Raw genomic sequence first — 25,006 nt, forward strand, 5'->3', positions numbered from 1 at the left:
TCCAGAGAGGTGCGCACCAATGGGCTTTGTACCCCAAGGGGAGCGGTTCCTGGGACAGTACCACGTGTTTGTTCTTGTGCGCACTGGTTGAGGTTTAGTGCAGGCCTCCGTAGTTAGAGTGCGGTGTCCGCACAGTCCCATTAGTGGCGGTCAGGTGGGTTATAGCACAGAGTAGCGCAGTATAAGTATATATTATCTGCAGATGTTTGTGCCGTTATCTATTGTGATAGTTCAGGCGACAGTCGTACTGCACTCCAGCTAAACAGCTCAATTGTGTATTATCCCCTGTTCAAAAATAGCCCTTTCCCATAACCCAACCCTTATGCGTTATCTCCGTGCAATAAAATACCCTGTTTTGTCTGTGGACTCGTCTGGTATCGTAACTTACTCTGCACCGCGGTGGTCCCTTGGTCATCGGTTCAAAGCCACCATCAGCAATAAATACCATAGGAACCACGGCACCGAAACTCCTTGATTTACAAAATATCTTTATTAGTCCCCGCATACACCGAAGAAAAATACAAGAACACGCCATCATCAGCGTTACTATACCGCTTGTATGCCTGCTTGAAAAACGCCTGAGGCCATGATGGATGAGTTGGTGGCACAGGAAGAACAGGGCACACTCATATGATTATCAGGGCGTCATTCACATACAGTGTCTACAAGTAGTATTCAACCCCCTGCAGATTTAGCAGGTTTACACATTCGGAATAACTTGGCATTGTGACATTTGGACTGTAGATCAGCCTGGAAGTGTGAAATGCAGCAAAAAAGAATGTTATTTCTATTTTTATTTAAATTGTGAAAAGTTTGTTCAGAGGGTCATTTATTATTCAACCCCTCAATCCACCAGAATTCTGTTTGGTTCCCCTAAAGTATTAAGAAGTATTTCAGGCACAAAGAACAATGAGCTTCACATGTTTGGATTAATTATCTCTTTTTCCAGCTTTTTCTGACTAAGGGGTGCTTCACACACAGCGAGCTCGCTGCCGAGATCGCTGCTGAGTCACGCTTTTTGTGACGCAGCAGTGACCTCATTAGCGATCTCGCTGTGTGTGACACTGAGCAGCGATCTGGCCCCTGCTGCGAGATCGCTGCTCGTTACACACAGCCCTGGTTTGTTTTCTTCAAAGCCGCTCTCCTGCTGTGACACACAGATCGCTGTGTGTGACAGCAAGAGAGCGACAAATGAAGCGAGCAGGGAGCAGGAGCCGGCGTCTGACAGCTGAGGTAAGCTGTAACCAAGATAAACATCGGGTAACCAAGGTGGTTACCCGATATTTACCTTAGTTACCAGCCTCTGCAGCTCTCACGCTGCCTGTGCTGCCGGCTCCGGCTCTCTGCACATGTAGCTGCTGTACACATCGGGTTAATTAACCCGATGTGTACAGCAGCTAGGAGAGCAAGGAGCCAGCGCTAAGCGGTGTGCGCGGCTCCCTGCTCTCTGCACATGTAGCTGCATTACACATCGGGTTAATTAACCCGATGTGTACTGTAGCTAGGAGAGCAAGGAGCCAGCGCTCAGTGTGCGCGGCTCCCTGCTCCCTGCTCACACTGGTAACTAATGTAAACATCGGGTAACCATACCCGATGTTTACCTTAGTTACCAGTCTCCGCAGCTTCCAGACGGCGGCTCCGTGCAAGCGCAGCGTCGCTTGCACGTCGCTGCTGGCTGGGGGCTGTTCACTGGTCGCTGGTGAGATCTGCCTGTTTGACAGCTCACCAGCGACCATGTAGCGATGCAGCAGCGATCCTGACCAGGTCAGATCGCTGGTCGGATCGCTGCTGCATCGCTAAGTGTGAAGGTACCCTTATTAAGACCCTCCCCAAACTTGTGAACAGCACTCATACTTGGTCAACATGGGAAAGACAAAGGAGCATTCCAAGGCCATCAGAGACAAGATCGTGGAGGGTCACAAGGCTGGCAAGGGGTACAAAACCCTTTCCAAGGAGTTGGGCCCACCTGTCTCCACTGTTGGGAGCATCATCCGGAAGTGGAAGGCTTATGGAACTACTGTTAGCCTTCCACGGCCTGGACAGCCTTTGAAAGTTTCCACCCGTGCCGAGACCAGGCTTGTCCGAAGAGTCAAGGCTAACCCAAGGACAACAAGGAAGGAGCTCTGGGAAGATCTCATGGCAGTGGGGACATTTGGTTTCAGTCAATACCATAAGTAACGCACTCCACCGCAATGGTCTTTGTTCCAGACGAGCCCGTAAGGTACCTTTACTTTCAAAGCGTCATGTCAAGGCTCGTCTACAGTTTGCTCATGATCACTTGGAGGACTCTGAGACAGACTGGTTCAAGGTTCTCTGGTCTGATGAGACCAAGATCGAGATCTTTGGTGCCAACTACACACGTGACGTTTGGAGACTGGATGGCACTGCATACGACCCCAAGAATACCATCCCTACAGTCAAGCATGGTGGTGGCAGCATCATGCTGTGGGGCTGTTTCTCAGCCAAGGGGCCTGGCCATCTGGTCCGCATCCATGGGAAGAAGGATAGCACGGCCTACCTGGAGATTTTGGCCAAGAACCTCCGCTCCTCCATCAAGGGTCATTTAATCTTCCAACAAGACAACGACCCAAAGCACACAGCCAAGAAAACCAAGGCCTGGTTCAAGAGGGAAAAAATCAAGGTGTTGCAGTGGCCTAGTCAGTCTCCTGACCTTAACCCAATTGAAAACTTGTGGAAGGAGCTCAAGATTATAGTCCACAGGGGCCACCCAAAGAACCTAGATAACTTGGAGAAGATCTGCATGGAGGAGTGGGCCAAGATAACTCCAGAGACCTGTGCCGGCCTGATCAGGTCTTATAAAAGATGATTATTAGCTGTAATTGCAAACAAGGGTTATTCCACAAAATATTAAACCTAGGGGTTGAATAATAATTGACCCCCATTTTTTTGTTGAAAATTTATTAAAATTTAACTGAGCAACATAACTTGTTGGTTTGTAAGATTTATGCATCTGTTAATAAATCCTGCTCTTGTTTGAAGTTTGCAGGCTCTAACTTATTTGTATCTTATCAAACCTGCTAAATCTGCAGGGGGTTGAATACTACTTGTAGGCACTGTATGTCTCCGAGGGTGAGTTCCCGTACCAACAATGGGCAAGTACACAACTGTCCAGCAAGGGGAGGAGGAACTGTCTTCACAGCAGGGTGGCACTCAAATCTACTCAGAGGCATCACTGGAACGTGGCTGGGGGATTCAGAGGACCCAGCACACACACCTCTGACCTCTGGGAGCCTGGCACACATGAGCCAATGCAAGGTGCAGTACCTGCACAATGACCACAGATTTGCCCACATTGTTACCAGTGCTGGTTACTGGGTGGTGACCCTACTGGATCCCCGCTCCAAGGACAACATAGGATTGTTACTTCCATCACTGGAGCAGGATTGGAAAATCTGTGAATACAAGTGACCGCTGGTAGAGGTGCTACTGACGACATTCCCACCTGACAGCGGGGACTCAGTGGAAGAACAAGGCAGAGGAAGAGAAGGAAAAGCTGTGGAAAAACTTCCTCAGCACGCCACACCATCCAGCACCACCATCTCATATGCTCCATATTAGCAGGAGGCAGCATTTCAACATGGTGGAAGAGCACGTGCCTGCACAGGACCTGGTCCCGGGGGCTTAGGGGCCACACTCTAAAGTGAAAGGGGGTATTTACAGGGGAGTTATAGTTTGTGATGCCACCCGTGCTGTACGGTAACTGGGAGTACAGCCGCTGCCATCGGGAGAACCCGGTGGTGATGGAGTGGGGCAGCGAAGTGTCGTTGCCCTCCATGGGTAGGGGCAGGGCCCGGGACTCTGGTTGATCCTACGGGGTGCCTTGAAGAGGGGGAACACTCAGGTACTCACTCAGTAAATAAGCAGACGCTGAAAACCGGGTAAACCAAGTTTCTGGGTGCCGCTGCCTCTCAAAGGGGAGCGTGTCCGGGTCCCGTCCCCTGCAGTGCTGCCTGGTGATCCGTGACCTGCCTCCTGGCACACAATTTAGATTCTTCATAGTGGCCCAGTAGTCTGAAACTTGCCGGGCCCCGCACCCCACTGTGGCTAAGTGTGGGAGCTTGCTCTCAGGAGCTCATGCTTGGGATTTCAGTGGGCCGCTTGTATGGAAGTCCCTATCCCCCTCGTTGCACTAGTGCCCTGATTCTGGAGCTAGTGGGAACAGATCATAAAGGCTCCGTTCTCCGCAGGTTAATTGCCGGGATGCCTGAAGCTTCTCCCTGACCTAGGGTCCGTGTACCTCGCCATCTCTTCTGTCCTGGACCGGTGATTAGGACCAGGCTGCTGACCATCCTCTTTGACAGGTCCCAGGCACCTAGCCTCAATCCCCTGCAACCGGGGGTCCGACTCCTCTAGGTCTAGACCACCGTCTGCGACCTAGTCTGCTTCTCCTGGGATTCACTACTCCCAGCCTCCTCTGAGCTCCTCTCTGCTCAAGGGCTACCACACCTCTTTCCTCCCACTACTCTTCTACACTCCTCACCTCCCCTTACTGACCCCTAGGTGCGTGACGCTATTCCGCTTAAGCCGCCCACTGGTGTGCCTGGTGTGTGTGGTGCAGGGTGTATCTAGGATTTGATTTGCTGTTGGAGGCAGCACTGTAATATGGGGACCCAGAACCATGAGGGACTTGAATACTGCACAGGGAGGGCAGATTGTGCAGTACCCTGTGACGACCCTAATAGTCCAGGGGTGTCAGAGATACAGTGGTCGCCTAGGAGACAGAACACAGTGGGAGGAGCAAAGAGTTGGCGAGGCAGACAGACCTGGAAAAGTAGGATGAGTTATGTATAGAGGTTCCAGGCCCAGGCCTCAGCAGGTCTCCTCCATTGTGCCCTAATGACACGGCCAGCCACAGAGGCAAGAGACGGGGAACGCAGAAGTCAGACTCGGCTGCTGGAGGGATAATACCCAGAGCGAGGGCAGGACGGACGGTTACTCCATAGAAGAGCGGCAGCAGAACGGGAACACCGGAGGAAAGTGGCCATGTCTGTCCTAGGAAGGTTACTATGAAGGAGTCATTCATGAAGATTATATGCTAAAGGAAGAAGTTGGAGTTTGAGTTATAAGGAAATTGTTTCTGTGATGTGTTGCCCAACTATGTCTATAACAGTGACCGGCGACGCGGTGGTGGACGAGCTGCTGAAGCTGCAAGTAAGTGTCGCACCCCACGGCCGGGGCGGAACACATACACACCACCAGATTGAGGAAGGGGAGTGAAGCCCTGCCGGCCATCACCTGACTCCCCCTTTCAGCTGCACTGTGTCCTTTCTCTGGCAGATACCAAGAGTCTGAAACTTGTGGTCTTCTGTGTCAGCAGATTGGACCCGTGGCAAGAACTGGACCTGTTTGTTATGGGCGTGCCGTCATGTCCAGCCTCCAACATGGCTGGTAGCTTGGTCACACCAAACCGGAGCCGAATACCCGCCACAAGTGTGCCAAACTTTCTATTTATGAGAATGATCTGGATCAGCGGTGAATTTCATTGCTCCACAGCTGATGCCAATGATTAGTTTGGCCGCCCCATCTGCCTGTCTATTATATTCTATACTGCTCGGCCTCCGCCAGCTGTAAACGCCGTATACATGAGGTCACTGTGACGTCACTAAGGCTGCGCTCCCAGTAACAAGCCTAATTCTATATGGATACAATCCTAGGAGACCGCAGAGGGTTAAGGGTGCTTTACACGCTGCGACATCGCTAGCGATTGCTAGCGATGTCGCGAGCGATAGCACCCGCCCCCATTGTTTGTGCAACATGTGGTGATTGCTGCCGTAGCAAACATTATTACTACGGCAGCGTCACACGCACATACCTGGTCAGCGACGTCGCTGTGACCGCCGAACAATCCCTCCTTCAAGGGGGAGGTGCGTTCTGCGTCATAAAATGGTCGCCCAATAGAGGAGGAGGGGAGGAGATGAGCGGCCGGAATATCCCACCCACCTCCTTCCTTCCTCCTTTCCGATGGACGCAGGTAGGATGATGTTCGTCGCTCCGCGGTGTCATACACAGCGATGAGTGGTGCCGCAGGAATGACGAACAACCTGCGGAATGAACCACCAACTACATTATGATTTGGAGCGACGTATCAACGATTCTTGCCGTTTTTGCGATCGTTGATCGCCGCTGCTAGCTGTCACACGCTGCGATATCGCTAACGACGCCGGATGTGCGTTACAAACATCGTGACCCCGATGATATATCGTTAGTGATGTCGCAGCGTGTAAAGCCCCCTTTACACACGACTCTCCGGGGCCAGCGGAGGTGATGTAGCCGCGGGAGTGAAATATCCTGGCGGCGTTCAGAGGAGATGCTGAATGTCGCGCTCAGTAGATCCGCGCGTCACACTCTCCGGATTTTTGCTTATTATTCATTGATTTCTTATTCTTCTTTTTAGTTCTTTTATTTCTTCTTACGCATTCCCATGAAGATGTTCAGATATTGGCAGATTTGTGGCTTTTCTGACACTTTGTTGGGGATTTGTTGGGGGTTTACTTCTAATTTGAATGAAAATAATACCCCGGCCGTCAGTAATCCAGCGCTTTGTACTTTCAGCACTTTACAATATGTAACTCTCAGGTAATGAAATTAATTCTGGAGTAAAAACAGATGTGAGCGCGCAGCTTTATTTTCATGAATTTCAGCCAAATCTCCGTTTTACACATCATCATTTGATACATGTTTTTGACAGTACGTTTTGGTGAAAAAAAGAAAGGTTAAATGGTCGGGTGAGAATGAGGGTGATGGTGAGGCTGACCCGTGCACAGCGGTGAGCGACAGGCGTCAGCGCAGAAGACAGGAATATGGGGGACAGTGACATCACAGACTGAGATACCGAGGCTCCAGGTCAGGAATATGGGGGGCAGTGACATCACAGACTGAAATACAGAGGCTCCAGGTCAGGAATATGGGGGGCAGTGACATCACAGACTGAAATACAGAGGCTCCAGGTCAGGAATATGGGGGACAGTGACGTCACAGACTGAGATACAGAGGCTCCAGGTCAGGAATATGGGGGGCAGTGACATCACAGACTGAAATACAGAGGCTCCAGGTCAGGAATATGGGGGGCAGTGACGTCACAGACTGAGATACAGAGGCTCCAGGTCAGGAATATGGGGGGCAGTGACATCACAGACTGAGATACGGAGGCTCCAGGTCAGGAATATGGGGGACAGTGACATCACAGACTGAGATACGGAGGCTCCAGGTCAGGAATATGAGGGACAATGACGTCACAGACTGAAATACGGAGGCCCCAGGTCAGGAATATGGGGGACAGTGACATCACAGACTGAGATACGGAGGCCCCAGGTCAGGAATATGGGGGGCAGTGACATCACAGACTGAAATACAGAGGCTCCAGGTCAGGAATATGGGGGACAGTGACGTCACAGACTGAGATACAGAGGCTCCAGGTCAGGAATATGGGGGGCAGTGACATCACAGACTGAAATACAGAGGCTCCAGGTCAGGAATATGGGGGGCAGTGACGTCACAGACTGAGATACAGAGGCTCCAGGTCAGGAATATGGGGGGCAGTGACATCACAGACTGAGATACGGAGGCTCCAGGTCAGGAATATGGGGGACAGTGACATCACAGACTGAGATACGGAGGCTCCAGGTCAGGAATATGGGGGACAGTGACATCACAGACTGAAATACGGAGGCCCCAGGTCAGGAATATGAGGGACAATGACGTCACAGACTGAAATACGGAGGCCCCAGGTCAGGAATATGGGGGACAGTGACATCACAGACTGAGATACGGAGGCTCCAGGTCAGGAATATGGGGGACAGTGACGTCACAGACTGAGATATGGAGGCCCCAGGTCAGGAATATGGGGGACAGTGACGTCACAGACTGAGATACGGAGGCTTCAGGTCAGGAATATGGGGGACAGTGATGTCACTGACTGTGATACGGAGGCTCCAGGTCAGGAATATGGGGGACAGTGACGTCACAGACTGAGATATGGAGGCCCCAGGTCAGGAATATGGGGGACAGTGATGTCACTGACTGTGATACGGAGGCCCCAGGTCAGGAATATGGGGGACAGTGATGTCACTGACTGTGATACGGAGGCTCCAGGTCAGGAATATGGGGGACAGTGACGCCACAGACTGAGATATAGAGGCTCCAGGTCAGGAATATGGGGGACAGTGACGTCACAGACTGAGATATGGAGGCTCCAGGTCAGGAATATGGGGGACAGTGACGCCACAGACTGAGATATAGAGGCTCCAGGTCAGGAATATGGGGGACAGTGATGTCACTGACTGTGATACAGAGGCTCCAGGTCAGGAATATGGGGGACAGTGACGCCACAGACTGAGATACGGAGGCTCCAGGTCAGGAATATGGGGGACAGTGACGTCACAGACTGAGATATGGAGGCCCCATGTCAGGAATATGGGGGACAGGGACATCACAGACTGAAATACAGAGGCTCCAGGTCAGGAATATGGGGGACAGTGACATCACAGACTGAAATACAGAGGCTCCAGGTCAGGAATATGGGGGACAATGACGTCACAGACTGAAATACGGAGGCCCCAGGTCAGGAATATGGGGGACAGTGACATCACAGACTGAGATATGGAGGCCCCAGGTCAGGAATATGGGGGACAGTGATGTCACTGACTGTGATACGGAGGCCCCAGGTCAGGAATATGGGGGACAGTGATGTCACTGACTGTGATACGGAGGCCCCATGTCAGGAATATGGGGGACAGTGACATCACAGACTGAAATACAGAGGCTCCAGGTCAGGAATATGGGGGACAATGACGTCACAGACTGAAATACGGAGGCCCCAGGTCAGGAATATGGGGGACAGTGACATCACAGACTGAGATATGGAGGCCCCAGGTCAGGAATATGGGGGACAGTGATGTCACTGACTGTGATACGGAGGCTCCAGGTCAGGAATATGGGGGACAGTGACGCCACAGACTGAGATATAGAGGCTCCAGGTCAGGAATATGGGGGACAGTGACATCACAGACTGAGATACGGAGGCTCCAGGTCAGGAATATGGGGGACAGTGACGTCACAGACTGAGATACGGAGGCTCCAGGTCAGGAATATGGGGGACAGTGATGTCACAGACTGAGATACGGAGGCTCCAGGTCAGGAATATGGGGGACAGTGACGCCACAGACTGAGATATAGAGGCTCCAGGTCAGGAATATGGGGGACAGTGACGTCACAGACTGAGATATGGAGGCCCCATGTCAGGAATATGGGGGGCAGTGACGTCACAGACTGAGATATGGAGGCCCCATGTCAGGAATATGGGGGACAGTGACGTCACAGACTGAAATACAGAGGCTCCAGGTCAGGAATATGGGGGACAGTGACGTCACAGACTGAAATACGGAGGCTCCAGGTCAGGAATATGGGGGACAGTGACGTCACCGACTGAGATACAGAGGCTCCAGGTCAGGAATATGGGGGACAGTGACATCACAGACTGAGATACAGAGGCTCCAGGTCAGGAATATGGGGGGCAGGGACATCACAGACTGAGATACAGAGGCTCCAGGTCAGGAATATGGGGGGCAGTGACGTCACAGACTGAGATATGGAGGCCCCAGGTCAGGAATATGGGGGGCAGGGACATCACAGACTGAAATACAGAGGCTCCAGGTCAGGAATATGGGGGACAGTGACGTCACAGACTGAGATATGGAGGCTCCAAGTCAGGAATATGGGGGACAGTGACGTCACAGACTGAGATATGGAGGCCCCAGGTCAGGAATATGGGGGGCAGGGACATCACAGACTGAAATACAGAGGCTCCAGGTCAGGAATATGGGGGACAGTGACGTCACAGACTGAAATACAGAGGCTCCAGGTCAGGAATATGGGGGACAGTGACGTCACCGACTGAGATACAGAGGCTCCAGGTCAGGAATATGGGGGACAGTGATGTCACAGACTGAGATACAGAGGCTCCAGGTCAGGAATATGGGGGACAGTGATGTCACAGACTGAGATACAGAGGCTCCAGGTCAGGAACATGGGGGACAGTGACATCACAGACTGAGATACAGAGGCTCCAGGTCAGGAATATGGGGGGCAGGGACATCACAGACTGAAATACAGAGGCTCCAGGTCAGGAATATGGGGGGCAGGGACATCACAGACTGAGATACAGAGGCTCCAGGTCAGGAATATGGGGGGCAGGGACATCACAGACTGAAATACAGAGGCTCCAGGTCAGGAATATGGGGGACAGTGACGTCACAGACTGAAATACAGAGGCTCCAGGTCAGGAATATGGGGGACAGTGACATCACAGACTGAAATACAGAGGCTCCAGGTCAGGAATATGGGGGACAGTGACGTCACAGACTGAGATACAGAGGCTCCAGGTCAGGAATATGGGGGGCAGTGACATCACAGACTGAGATACGGAGGCTCCAGGTCAGGAATATGGGGGGCAGTGACGCCACAGACTGAGATACAGAGGCTCCAGGTCAGGAATATGGGGACAGTGACATCACAGACTGAGATACGGAGGCTCCAGGTCAGGAATATGGGGGGCAGTGACGCCACAGACTGAGATACAGAGGCTCCAGGTCAGGAATATGGGGGACAGTGACGTCACAGACTGAGATACAGAGGCTCCAGGTCAGGAATATGGGGGACAGTGACATCACAGACTGAAATACAGAGGCTCCAGGTCAGGAATATGGGGGACAGTGACATCACAGACTGAAATACGGAGGCTCCAGGTCAGGAATATGGGGGGCAGGGACATCACAGACTGAAATACGGAGGCTCCAGGTCAGGAATATGGGGGACAGTGACATCACAGACTGAAATACGGAGGCTCCAGGTCAGGAATATGGGGGACAGTGACATCACAGACTGAGATACAGAGGCTCCAGGTCAGGAATATGGGGGGCAGGGACATCACAGACTGAAATACAGAGGCTCCAGGTCAGGAATATGGGGGACAGTGACATCACAGACTGAAATACGGAGGCTTCAGGTCAGGAATATGGGGGGCAGTGACATCACAGACTGAGATACGGAGGCTCCAGGTCAGGAATATGGGGGACAGTGACGTCACCGACTGAGATATAGAGGCTCCAGGTCAGGAATATGGGGGACAGTGACATCACAGACTGAGATACAGAGGCTCCAGGTCAGGAATATGGGGGACAGTGACGCCACAGACTGAGATACAGAGGCTCCAGGTCAGGAATATGGGGGGCAGGGACATCACAGACTGAGATACAGAGGCTCCAGGTCAGGAATATGGGGGACAGTGACGTCACAGACTGAGATACAGAGGCTCCAGGTCAGGAATATGGGGGGCAGTGACATCACAGACTGAGATACAGAGGCTCCAGGTCAGGAATATGGGGGGCAGGGACATCACAGACTGAGATACAGAGGCTCCAGGTCAGGAATATGGGGGACAGTGACGTCACAGACTGAGATACAGAGGCTCCAGGTCAGGAATATGGGGGACAGTGACGTCACAGACTGAGATACAGAGGCTCCAGGTCAGGAATATGGGGGGCAGTGACATCACAGACTGAGATACGGAGGCTCCAGGTCAGGAATATGGGGGGCAGTGACATCACAGACTGAGATACAGAGGCTCCAGGTCAGGAATATGGGGGACAGTGACATCACAGACTGAGATACGGAGGCTCCAGGTCAGGAATATGGGGGGCAGTGACATCACAGACTGAGATACAGAGGCTCCAGGTCAGGAATATGGGGGGCAGGGACATCACAGACTGAGATACGGAGGCCCCAGGTCAGGAATATAGGGGACAGTGACATCACAGACTGAAATACAGAGGCTCCAGGTCAGGAATATGGGGGACAGGGACATCACAGACTGAGATACAGAGGCTCCAGGTCAGGAATATGGGGGGCAGTGACATCACAGACTGAGATACAGAGGCTCCAGGTCAGGAATATGGGGGGCAGGGACATCACAGACTGAGATACAGAGGCTCCAGGTCAGGAATATGGGGGGCAGGGACATCACAGACTGAGATACAGAGGCTCCAGGTCAGGAATATGGGGGACAGTGACGTCACAGACTGAGATACGGAGGCCCCAGGTCAGGAATATGGGGGGCAGGGACATCACAGACTGAGATACAGAGGCTCCAGGTCAGGAATATGGGGGGCAGGGACATCACAGACTGAGATACAGAGGCTCCAGGTCAGGAATATGGGGGACAGTGACGTCACAGACTGAGATACAGAGGCTCCAGGTCAGGAATATGGGGGACAGGGACATCACAGACTGAGATACAGAGGCTCCAGGTCAGGAATATGGGGGACAGGGACATCACAGACTGAGATACAGAGGCTCCAGGTCAGGAATATGGGGGACAGGGACATCACAGACTGAGATATAGAGGCTCCAGGTCAGGAATATGGGGGACAGTGACATCACAGACTGAGATACAGAGGCTCCAGGTCAGGAATATGGGGGGCAGGGACATCACAGACTGAGATACAGAGGCTCCAGGTCAGGAATATGGGGGGCAGGGACATCACAGACTGAGATACGGAGGCCCCAGGTCAGGAATATGGGGGGCAGGGACATCACAGACTGAAATACAGAGGCTCCAGGTCAGGAATATGGGGGACAGGGACATCACAGACTGAGATACAGAGGCTCCAGGTCAGGAATATGGGGGGCAGTGACATCACAGACTGAGATACAGAGGCTCCAGGTCAGGAATATGGGGGGCAGGGACATCACAGACTGAGATACAGAGGCTCCAGGTCAGGAATATGGGGGGCAGGGACATCACAGACTGAGATACAGAGGCTCCAGGTCAGGAATATGGGGGACAGTGACGTCACAGACTGAGATACAGAGGCTCCAGGTCAGGAATATGGGGGACAGGGACATCACAGACTGAGATACAGAGGCTCCAGGTCAGGAATATGGGGGACAGGGACATCACAGACTGAGATACAGAGGCTCCAGGTCAGGAATATGGGGGACAGGGACATCACAGACTGAGATATAGAGGCTCCAGGTCAGGAATATGGGGGACAGTGACATCACAGACTGAGATACAGAGGCTCCAGGTCAGGAATATGGGGGGCAGGGACATCACAGACTGAGATACAGAGGCTCCAGGTCAGGAATATGGGGGGCAGGGACATCACAGACTGAGATACAGAGGCTCCAGGTCAGGAATATGGGGGACAGTGACATCACAGACTGAGATATAGAGGCTCCAGGTCAGGAATATGGGGGACAGTGACATCACAGACTGAGATACAGAGGCTCCAGGTCAGGAATATGGGGGGCAGGGACATCACAGACTGAGATACAGAGGCTCCAGGTCAGGAATATGGGGGGCAGGGACATCACAGACTGAGATACAGAGGCTCCAGGTCAGGAATATGGGGGACAGTGACGTCACAGACTGAGATACAGAGGCTCCAGGTCAGGAATATGGGGGGCAGGGACATCACAGACTGAGATACAGAGGCTCCAGGTCAGGAATATGGGGGACAGGGACATCACAGACTGAGATACAGAGGCTCCAGGTCAGGAATATGGGGGACAGTGACATCACAGACTTAGATACAGAGGCTCCAGGTCAGGAATATGGGGGACAGTGACGTCACAGACTGAAATACAGAGGCTCCAGGTCAGGAATATGGGGACAGGGACATCACAGACTGAGATACGGAGGCTCCAGGTCAGGAATATGGGGGGCAGTGACGTCACCGACTGAGATACGGAGGCCCCAGGTCAGGAATATGGGGGACAGTGACATCACAGACTGAGATACAGAGGCCCCAGGTCAGGAATATGGGGGACAGTGACATCACAGACTGAGATACGGAGGCTCCAGGTCAGGAATATGGGGGACAGTGACATCACAGACTGAGATACGGAGGCTCCAGGTCAGGAATATGGGGGACATTGACGTCACCGACTGAGATACGGAGGCCCCAGGTCAGGAATATGGGGGACATTGACGTCACAGACTGAGATACGGAGGCTCCAGGTCAGGAATATGGGGGACAGTGATGTCACAGACTGAAATACAGAGGCTCCAGGTCAGGAATATGGGGGACAGTGACATCACAGACTGAGATACGGAGGCTCCAGGTCAGGAATATGGGGGACAGTGACGTCACAGACTGAGATACAGAGGCTCCAGGTCAGGAATATGGGGGACAGGGACATCACAGACTGAGATACAGAGGCTCCAGGTCAGGAATATGGGGGACAGGGACATCACAGACTGAGATACAGAGGCTCCAGGTCAGGAATATGGGGGACAGTGAAGCCACCGACTGAGATACAGAGGCTCCAGGTCAGGAATATGGGGGACAGGGACATCACAGACTGAGATACAGAGGCTCCAGGTCAGTAATATGGGGGACAGTGACGCCACAGACTGAGATACAGAGGCTCCAGGTCAGGAATATGGGGGACAGTGACGTCACAGACTGAGATACGGAGGCTCCAGGTCAGGAATATGGGGGACAGGGACATCACAGACTGAGATACAGAGGCTCCAGGTCAGGAATATGGGGGACAGGGACATCACAGACTGAGATACGGAGGCTCCAGGTCAGGAATATGGGGGACAGTGACGTCACAGACTGAGATACGGAGGCTCCAGGTCAGGAATATGGGGGACAGTGACGTCACAGACTGAGATACGGAGGCTCCAGGTCAGGAATATGGGGGACAGGGACATCACAGACTGAGATACAGAGGCTCCAGGTCAGGAATATGGGGGACAGTGACGCCACAGACTGAGATACAGAGGCTCCAGGTCAGGAATATGGGGGGCAGTGACGTCACAGACTGAGATACGGAGGCTTCAGGTCAGGAATATGGGGGACAGTGACGTCACAGACTGAGATACAGAGGCTCCAGGTCAGGAATATGGGGGACAGTGACATCACAGACTGAGATACGGAGGCTCCAGGTCAGGAATATGGGGGGCAGGGACATCACAGACTGAGATACAGAGGCTCCAGGTCAGGAATATGGGGGACAGTGACGTCACAGACTGAGATACAGAGGCTCCAGGTCAGGAATATGGGGGACAGTGACATCACAGACTGAGATACGGAGGCTTCAGGTCAGGAATATGGGGGACAGTGACGTCACCGACTGAGATACCGAGGCTCCAGGTCAGGAATATGGGGGGCAGGGACATCACAGACTGAGATACGGAGGCTTCAGGTCAGGAATATGGGGGACAGTGACATCACAGACTGAGATACGGAGGCTTCAGGTCAGGAATATGGGGGACAGTGACGTCACAGACTGAGATACGGAGGCTTCAGGTCAGGAATATGGGGGACAGTGACGTCACAGACTGAGATACAGAGGCTCCAGGTCAGGAATATGGGGGACAGTGACATCACAGACTGAGATACGGAGGCTCCAGGTCAGGAATATGGGGGACAGGGACATCACAGACTGAGATATGTAGGCTCCAGGTCAGGAATATGGGGGACAGGGACATCACAGACTGAGATACAGAGGCTCCAGGTCAGGAATATGGGGGGCAGTGACATCACAGACTGAGATACGGAGGCCCCAGGTCAGGAATATGGGGGACAGTGACATCACAGACTGAGATACGGAGGCTCCAGGTCAGGAATATGGGGGACATTGACGTCACAGACTGAGATACAGAGGCTCCAGGTCAGGAATATGGGGGACAGTGACATCACAGACTGAAATACAGAGGCTCCAGGTCAGGAATATGGGGGACAGTGACGTCACAGACTGAAATACAGAGGCTCCAGGTCAGGAATATGGGGGACAGTGACGTCACAGACTGAAATACAGAGGCTCCAGGTCAGGAATATGGGGGGCAGGGACATCACAGACTGAGATACGGAGGCCCCAGGTCAGGAATATGGGGGACAGTGACATCACAGACTGAGATACGGAGGCTCCAGGTCAGGAATATGGGGGACAGTGACATCACAGACTGAGATACAGAGGCTCCAGGTCAGGAATATGGGGGACAGTGACGTCACAGACTGAAATACAGAGGCCCCAGGTCAGGAATATGGGGGACAGTGACGTCACAGACTGAGATACAGAGGCCCCAGGTCAGGAATATGGGGGGCAGTGACATCACAGACTGAGATACGGAGGCTCCAGGTCAGGAATATGGGGGGCAGGGACATCACAGACTGAGATACGGAGGCTCCAGGTCAGGAATATGGGGGACAGTGACGTCACAGACTGAGATACGGAGGCTCCAGGTCAGGAATATGGGGGGCAGGGACATCACAGACTGAGATACAGAGGCTCCAGGTCAGGAATATGGGGGGCAGGGACATCACAGACTGAGATACAGAGGCTCCAGGTCAGGAATATGGGGGGCAGGGACATCACAGACTGAGATACGGAGGCTCCAGGTCAGGAATATGGGGGGCAGGGACATCACAGACTGAGATACAGAGGCTCCAGGTCAGGAATATGGGGGACAGTGACGTCACAGACTGAGATACGGAGGCTCCAGGTCAGGAATATGGGGGGCAGGGACATCACAGACTGAGATACGGAGGCTCCAGGTCAGGAATATGGGGGGCAGGGACATCACAGACTGAGATACAGAGGCTCCAGGTCAGGAATATGGGGGACAGTGACATCACAGACTGAGATACAGAGGCTCCAGGTCAGGAATATGGGGGACAGTGACGTCACAGACTGAGATACAGAGGCTCCAGGTCAGGAATATGGGGGACAGTGACGTCACAGACTGAAATACGGAGGCTCCAGGTCAGGAATATGGGGGACAGTGACGTCACAGACTGAGATACAGAGGCTCCAGGTCAGGAATATGGGGGACAGTGACATCACAGACTGAGATACAGAGGCTCCAGGTCAGGAATATGGGGGACAGTGACATCACAGACTGAGATACGGAGGCCCCAGGTCAGGAATATGGGGGACAGTGACATCACAGACTGAGATACGGAGGCTTCAGGTCAGGAATATGGGGGACAGTGACATCACAGACTGAAATACGGAGGCTCCAGGTCAGGAATATGGGGGACAGTGACGTCACAGACTGAGATACGGAGGCTCCAGGTCAGGAATATGGGGGACAGTGACGTCACAGACTGAGATACAGAGGCTCCAGGTCAGGAATATGGGGGACAGTGACGTCACAGACTGAGATACGGAGGCTCCAGGTCAGGAATATGGGGGACAGTGACGTCACAGACTGAGATACCGAGGCTCCAGGTCAGGAATATGGGGGGCAGGGACATCACAGACTGAGATACGGAGGCCCCAGGTCAGGAATATGGGGGACAGTGACGTCACAGACTGAGATACGGAGGCTCCAGGTCAGGAATATGGGGGACAGTGACGTCACAGACTGAGATACGGAGGCTCCAGGTCAGGAATATGGGGGACAGTGACGCCACCGACTGTATTGCAAATATAAAAATGGCTATTTTTGAGTTTTTACATTATGTTATACTATAACATATTGATTAATCAGACAGACAAAGTGTACATGGTTACAAAATTTTGTATATACTTAAGGATTTTTGTGTGTTTGTCTTTAATATACAGACAGACAATATACCATTGTAACAGAAACCTTATGATTTTCTTACATCACATATCTGATGGTTTTGTGTGTTTGCTATCCATTGAAATTGAAATTCTGATCTATTTAGTTCACAATCTGATGTTTTATGTGTTTGCTATATACACAGACAGACAATATATCCATTTACCTAGCTCAAATACCTGATGTGTATTCTTGGGAGACTTGAATGCTGTGGGTTTATTACCCCATTGTCTGATGTGTGGTGTATCTCTAGTTCATCTATGCCCAGAGATTGGCCATCAAAGGGCATGGATCAATAAGACTACAACACATTAACTTTAAGGCTTGTAATATTGTTCAAGCCTCTATAAGATCAGCTGAAGTATAGCACAGACATAAGCTGGTGTTTGCTGCCTCCGTGAGACGTCCGGGCAGTGATGTCCAGGAGTTCTCTGTCTATGTCCTGCTTCTCTGACCTCCAGACAGATGATGTTCAAAACTCCTTGGTGATGTAAGTATATTTAACTGTACTTAACCTTTGTATGTTCAATATACAAAAGTGTACGCAATATCATACTTTTCCTTTAAGTTTGTATTTCATATTAACCTTTATAATAAAATTACTTATTTGCCTTCTTTAAAGCCGTATCTGAACCTTAGTGTTAAAAATATTAGCAAAACACCGACTGAGATATGGAGGCCCCAGGTCAGGAATATGGGGGACAGTGACATCACAGACTGAAATACAGAGGCTCCAGGTCAGGAATATGGGGGACAGTGACGTCACAGACTGAGATATGTAGGCTCCAGGTCAGGAATATGGGGGACAGTGACATCACAGACTGAGATACAGAGGCTCCAGGTCAGGAATATGGGGGACAGTGACATCACAGACTGAAATACAGAGGCTCCAGGACAGGAATATGGGGGGCAGTGACATCACAGACTGAGATATGTAGGCTCCAGGTCAGGAATATGGGGGACAGTGACGTCACAGACTGAGATATGTAGGCTCCAGGTCAGGAATATGGGGGACAGTGACGTCACAGACTGAGATATGTAGGCTCCAGGTCAGGAATATGGGGGACAGTGACGCCACAGACTGAAATACAGAGGCTCCAGGTCAGGAATATGGGGGGCAGTGACATCACAGACTGAAATACAGAGGCTCCAGACCAGGAATATGGGGGACAGTGACGTCACAGACTGAGATACAGAGGCTCCAGGCCAGGAATATGGGGGACAGTGACGCCACAGACTGAGATATGGAGGCCCCAGGTCAGGAATATGGGGGACAGTGACATCACAGACTGAAATACAGAGGCTCCAGGCCAGGAATATGGGGGACAGTGATGTCACAGACTGAGATACAGAGGCTCCAGGCCAGGAATATGGGGGACAGTGACGCCACCGACTGAGATACAGAGGCTCCAGGTCAGGAATATGGGGGACAGTGACGCCACCGACTGAGATACGGAGGCCCCAAGTCAGGAATATGGGGGACAGTGACGCCACCGACTGAGATACGGAGGCCCCAGGTCAGGAATATGGGGGACAGTGACATCACAGACTTAGATACAGAGGCTCCAGGTCAGGAAAATGGGAGACAGTGACGTCACCGACAGTGATATGGGGGCTCCAGGTCAGGAATATGGGGGACAGTAACGTCACAGACTGAGATACAGAGGCTCCAGGTCAAGAATATGGGGGACAGTGACGTCACAGACTGAGATACGGAGGCTCCAAGTCAGGAATATGGGGGACAGTGACGTCACCGACGGTGATAAGGAGGCTCCAGGTCAGGAATATAGGGGACAGTGACATCACAGACTGAGATACGGAGGCTCCAGGTCAAGAATATGGGGGACAGTGACGTCACCGACCGAGATATGGAGGCCCCAGGCCAGGAATATGGGGGACAGTGATGTCACTGACTGTGATACGGAGGCTCCAGGACAGGAATATGGGGGACAGTGACGTCACCAACTGTGATACAGAGGCTCCAGGTCAGGAATATGAGGGACAGTGACGTCACCGACGGTGACGGTGTACAGAGATGTGAGGAGCTGCAGTACTGAGAATGGCCACTACACGGTGTTTGAAGCTGTGAGGAGCCGCAGTACTGAGAGTGGCCACTACACGGTGTATGAAGCTGTGAGGAGCTGCAGTACTGAGAGTGGCCACTACATGGTGTACAGAGCTGTTAGGAGCTGCAGTACTGAGAACGGCCACTACACGGTGTACAGAGCTGTGAGGAGCTGCAGTACTGAGAATGGCCACTACACGGTGTATGAAGCTGTGAGGAGCCGCAGTACTGAGAACGTCCTTCTCCAGTGATTGCTCTTCGTATGATGTGTAGACACTGGCGATTTTTTGAGGCGTATAGACGGATTATATGTGGGTAAGGATTCTCTTTTGGTATCTTGTGATGTTGAGTCCCTATACACCAGTATCCGACATGCCGATGGAATCAGAGCAGCGAGATTTTATTTAAGTATGAGTAATATGTCATCTGACTTTGTGGATCTGGCGTTGCGACTGTTGGAGTTCTCACTGACACATAATTTTTTCGTTTTTAAAGGGTCCTTTTACCTCCAGCTCCAGGGCACAGCGATGGGCGCTTCATTTGCGCCAGCCTATGCTAATTTGTTCCTGGGGCTGTAGGAGAGGGACCTCCCCCTGTCAGATTCGGAGTCGTCGATTGGCCGAGTCCTTTTATGGACTTGGTACATCGATGATATATTCCTTATCTGGCAGGGGTCTTTTGATTTCCTTTTAAAATGTATTAGTGATCTGAACTCCAACACTCGCAACATCCATCTTACATATCAAAGCTCTACTGATTCCATCGCATTTTTGGATGTGCTGGTGTATAGGGACTCTGAGGACTGTCTACAGTCCAATTTATATCGTAATTCTACGTTGACTAACACGCTACTCCATGCGTCATCGTTTCATCCTCCACATATGATACGTTCTGTACCTGTCGGACAATTTCTCCGTATTCGCCGATTGTGTTCAAGTGATTGCGACTTTGAATTGCAGGCGGATGAACTAACCAAGCGTTTTTCTGAAAGGGGGTACAGCAAGCGTATGATCAAACATGCTTACCATAGAGCTAAATACTCTTTGAGGAACGATCTGCTGTACTCCAAGAATGTGAGGAGTAATGATTCCTCTATTAGGTTTATCACCAATTATTGCTCTGCACATTCTGATATCCGTGACGCTTTGACGAAATCTTGGCCGATTTTACAGGCTGATTCCATACTGGCCAAAATCTTACCCATAAGACCACAAATCACCTTACGTAGAGCTAAAAACCTTAAGGACTATCTTGTCCATAGTCTCCATGAGAGTATCTCATCCCCAATATTCTCCAATGTACCAACTATTAGGAACGGATGTTTCCCGTGCGGCAAATGTGTGGCATGTCCTAATGTATTGCGGACGAATACATTTTCTGACTCTTCCTCTACAAGGAACTACACAATTAGAAAAAGGATTGCTTGTGAGTCTAAGTCTGTAATATATTATGGAGTTTGCCCTTGTCCAAAAATTTATATTGTGCTCACGACCCGACAACTCAAAATTCGGGTCCGTGAGCACGTTCTGGGAATTGAAGCCGCATGGGAACATACTGATGTATCCACTCAAGACGATTCCACGGCACTTTAAGCTCTTTCATGAGTGTGACTCGAGGGGGTTTTTAGTCCGTGGAATTGATACTCTTGACGTGGATATCCGTGGGGGTCGTGTCAGTCAGCGACTGGCACGATTAGAGACACAATGGATTTGGCGTCTCCGTACGGTGCAGCCCCTAGGCTTGAATGAAAACATGAGCTTCATTCCCTTTTTATAATGTCTTGGTGCTTTTTTCTTGATTTTAATATTGTTTTAATTTTTTCTAGGCCTTGTGTGTTTTATGCGTCAGCATATACTACTTGCACTGTTGATTCGTTATCTTGGCTATCGTCTTCCTTGGATACAAGATGCTGACATGGATTGAATCATTGTGAACTGTGAAGAATTTTTATTTTGTCCATATATTTTGTTTTTTTGTTTTTTTCTTCTCCTCTTCCCCTTTTTGTCTTTTTCCTTTCTCTTTTTTTCTTATCTTTTCATTTTTATCTTTACTTATTTCTTACTTTTTTATTTTTTATTATTCACTATTTATTATTTATTTATTTTGTATTTATTATTTTTTGTATATATTGTACTACATGCATACCTGTACAATTTCATGTAATTAATGCATAGATGTAATTTTTGCATCTAATAGCTTTCTTATGTGTAGTATATAATTGTGATCATGATATGTATGTACCACTAGCTGTATATAATTTTTCTTCTTCCCTGTTCAGATATATTTTCTCATTCATGAGATTGTGTGATATATCTTCTTATCATGATCCGGTCACTGTGCAGTGGTCTTTACGAGCCTATTTGCTTCTATAGCAATGTCTATTTTCTATTTTCATCCCCCTTCTGGCTGGGTGGCTGACGCATGCGCCGTTTGCCTGGATTTCCTTGCTCTCCCGGGCGCGTCTCTATGGCGACGGGGACGCCGGGTTTAATTACCCGGCGTTCTGTGTGGCCATGACGTGTCCGTGAGGCGGGACTTCCGGTCAGCCGGCGGTGGATGCGTCTGATTGTCTGCCCAATCAGCAGGGGGATGAAGGCCTATTTTAGTGGCACCCCCGTTGTTTCCGGTCACGCCCCCTGACGAAGGTACACTCCGAAATGCGCATCGGGCGCATTCCCTCCGCAGTCCTCTTTATCTAGGTAATGTTATTATCGTATGATTGCCTTGCTTCAATCAGTGGTTAGTACCCTTGAAATGATGGCTGCATGCTGCTTTGTATCTTCATGCTGTAAGTGTATTGTGTGCTTCAGCAACTAGTAGCTATGCATGCCCCTGTTGGTGCTGGTCTATACCGCTGCTGCTGGAAAAGCACATTAACCCTAATGTGAGAATATACATATATTGTATTATCTTATTCACTTTCTATAATTAGTCATTGTGGTCCTTGTGCTTTCCCGCGGTGTTGTGGTTTTCCACCACCAGCATGGATATATGCTCACATGGTGTATTGTATATGATACATTTCGCTCTAAATTGAGAGGTGAAATATTGTTATCCATGGTTTCCTCTTATATATATATACTAGGTTTTCTAGTTTATTTCTTTATTATATCTTATATTAAGAGTTTCCCTGGTGCACCATCTCTGTGAGCATGCGTTTCTGATTTGTGGGTCATTATTCCCTGTGTGCATATGACAATATACCATTTCTTTGCATTCAGCTAGTACATAGCTGCCATTGTTGTACTGTCTGCGGTGATGTATACCGTTCCTCTCTCCCCCATCACCTCTCTGCATGTTCTCTATCACAATATATAAAAATAAAAATGAGTTGAACCGATGATCGCCTTTCTCTTGCGTCTTTTTTGTGTAGACCCACTGTAGCTTGGTGATCTTTGCTTCGGGTGACGTGTCTGGCTTGATTTATTCCACTATTGATTTGTTTGTTCTTCTTTCCATCCATGGTGGTGGAACATCCTTCTCCAGCCCACATTTCGAACGCGTTGATATGATCTGTTTTGTTTCTTTATCATCCTGGTTTCGCATCTGTACCGCCCCGCGCTTGGCCGCAGCCGAGCCACTCGGATCCGGGCTCGTTTGGTGGGTGGCTCGAGCGCCTCCGGACCCGGGGGTCACCTCGCTCTGAAGGGAGGCTGGCGCTACGTGTAGGGACTTTGGTAGAGAATGTTCACGGCCGAGGCCGTGGCGTTTAGGGATGTAAGTTCATGACGCCACCCACGGGTTGTGGTGAATGTGGACACCACCGCTGCCGTTAACTAGGCTCCCGGGGACGGTGTTAAGCAGCCTGCTGTTGACCCCTCCGTAGGCAGAGGGTGATGGTCCCGGGGCCCGGTGGTTGTGATGTGCGGGCGGGATGGTCCGCTGCGGTGCGCGGCCCGAGAGCACTGTTGTACTCACTATGACAGATACACCGGAGTCTCTGGTAAACCAAAAAGGATGGTGGTCGGTGCCCGCAGCCGGCTTCGCTTTGCCCCTTACTCAGGTTGGTGGTTCCCGCCTTTCTCCTGCACCTCTGTGGTAGAACTTGACTGCCTATGCTTCAGCAACAGTAGTCCGCTCCCCTGCTTTATGTGTGTCAGGGAACCCGTTTGCCCGCAGGCGCTGGCCTGTGGGATCTCTCTGCCTGCGCGGTGGCTTTCTATCCACCTCGGTGGGCTGTTGCCGTCTTTCGGGTCTTGGGACGGGAAAGGACCTAAGGTCCAGACCTCAATCAGTGAATTCAACGTGGTCCAGTGGCTTCAGAAGACAGAAGACTAGACTATGTAGGAGCTTTGTCTTTGTCACCAGTGAAATGTTCCTCGATTTGAGAACCTTGTCCAGTGACTTCACTGTTGATTTGCTATTCTCCTATTGACTTCTGGTGTTGTTGCAGCATATTGAGTAATCATTGATCTGAGGAGGTTGAAGTCCTTCACAACTTCCAGTTTTCCACCTCAAATATGTCCCTGGCAGTAGTGAATATCTCTGTCTTCTTTGTATTGAGCAGGAGTCCCATGTTTGGTCTTTCCATCTTGACCCTCTGTAATAATCTTTCATTCCATCTACATTTGTTGCTATCAATGTTGTATCATCTGCGTATTTAAGATTGTGGATGATTCTGCCAGGATTATTTTGATTCCTTCTTTTTCGGCAAGTCCAGCCGTCCTGAAAATAACTTCTGCATTTAAAGAGAAATGGTGACCAGATGCCGCCTTGTGTGATGCCTCGCTCTACTTTGAAGCATGCCGTCTCACCATGCTCTGTTCAGACTGTTGCTTCTTGGTTGATGTGTTCTTCTGGCCGCTCTTGGTCACAGTATGGCTTTAGATGTCTTTGTAGGATCTTCAGGAGAATTTTGCTGGCATGAGGTATGAGGGCAATACTCTGATAGTTTCCACAGTACCATCTCCCTTCAGAATAGGAATAAACACCGATATTGTCCAGTCCTTGGGCCATTTACTAGTTGTGCATATCTGCTGACATCAACTGCAGCTTCAGAAGACTTTATTAGCTCTATTGGGAGAGCGTCACATCCAGGTGCTGATGTGAAGCCCCACAGGTGTTGTGTCGGTGCATTACCTTCAGGGACTCCACGTAGATGGATCTGTCTGGTCACAGGTAGGAAACCTTCTTTGTAGTTTGTCGTGACGCCACTCTCAGATTTGCGGTCAGTGGGGGACCGCCACTGCAGGTTAAGGGATGCCTGGGGCTGATGGTGGGTGCAGCCAGTTGTAGTAGCCTCCTGAGAGTGAGGCAAGCCCCAGGGCCCTGTGTAGATGCGTAGAACTACAAGGCGCAGAATAACTCCACACACGCAGGATGTCTTTCAGGGGTTTTACTCA

Source organism: Anomaloglossus baeobatrachus, chromosome 6, assembly GCF_048569485.1.
Source record: "Anomaloglossus baeobatrachus isolate aAnoBae1 chromosome 6, aAnoBae1.hap1, whole genome shotgun sequence".
NCBI classification, from domain to species: Eukaryota; Metazoa; Chordata; class Amphibia; order Anura; family Aromobatidae; genus Anomaloglossus; species Anomaloglossus baeobatrachus.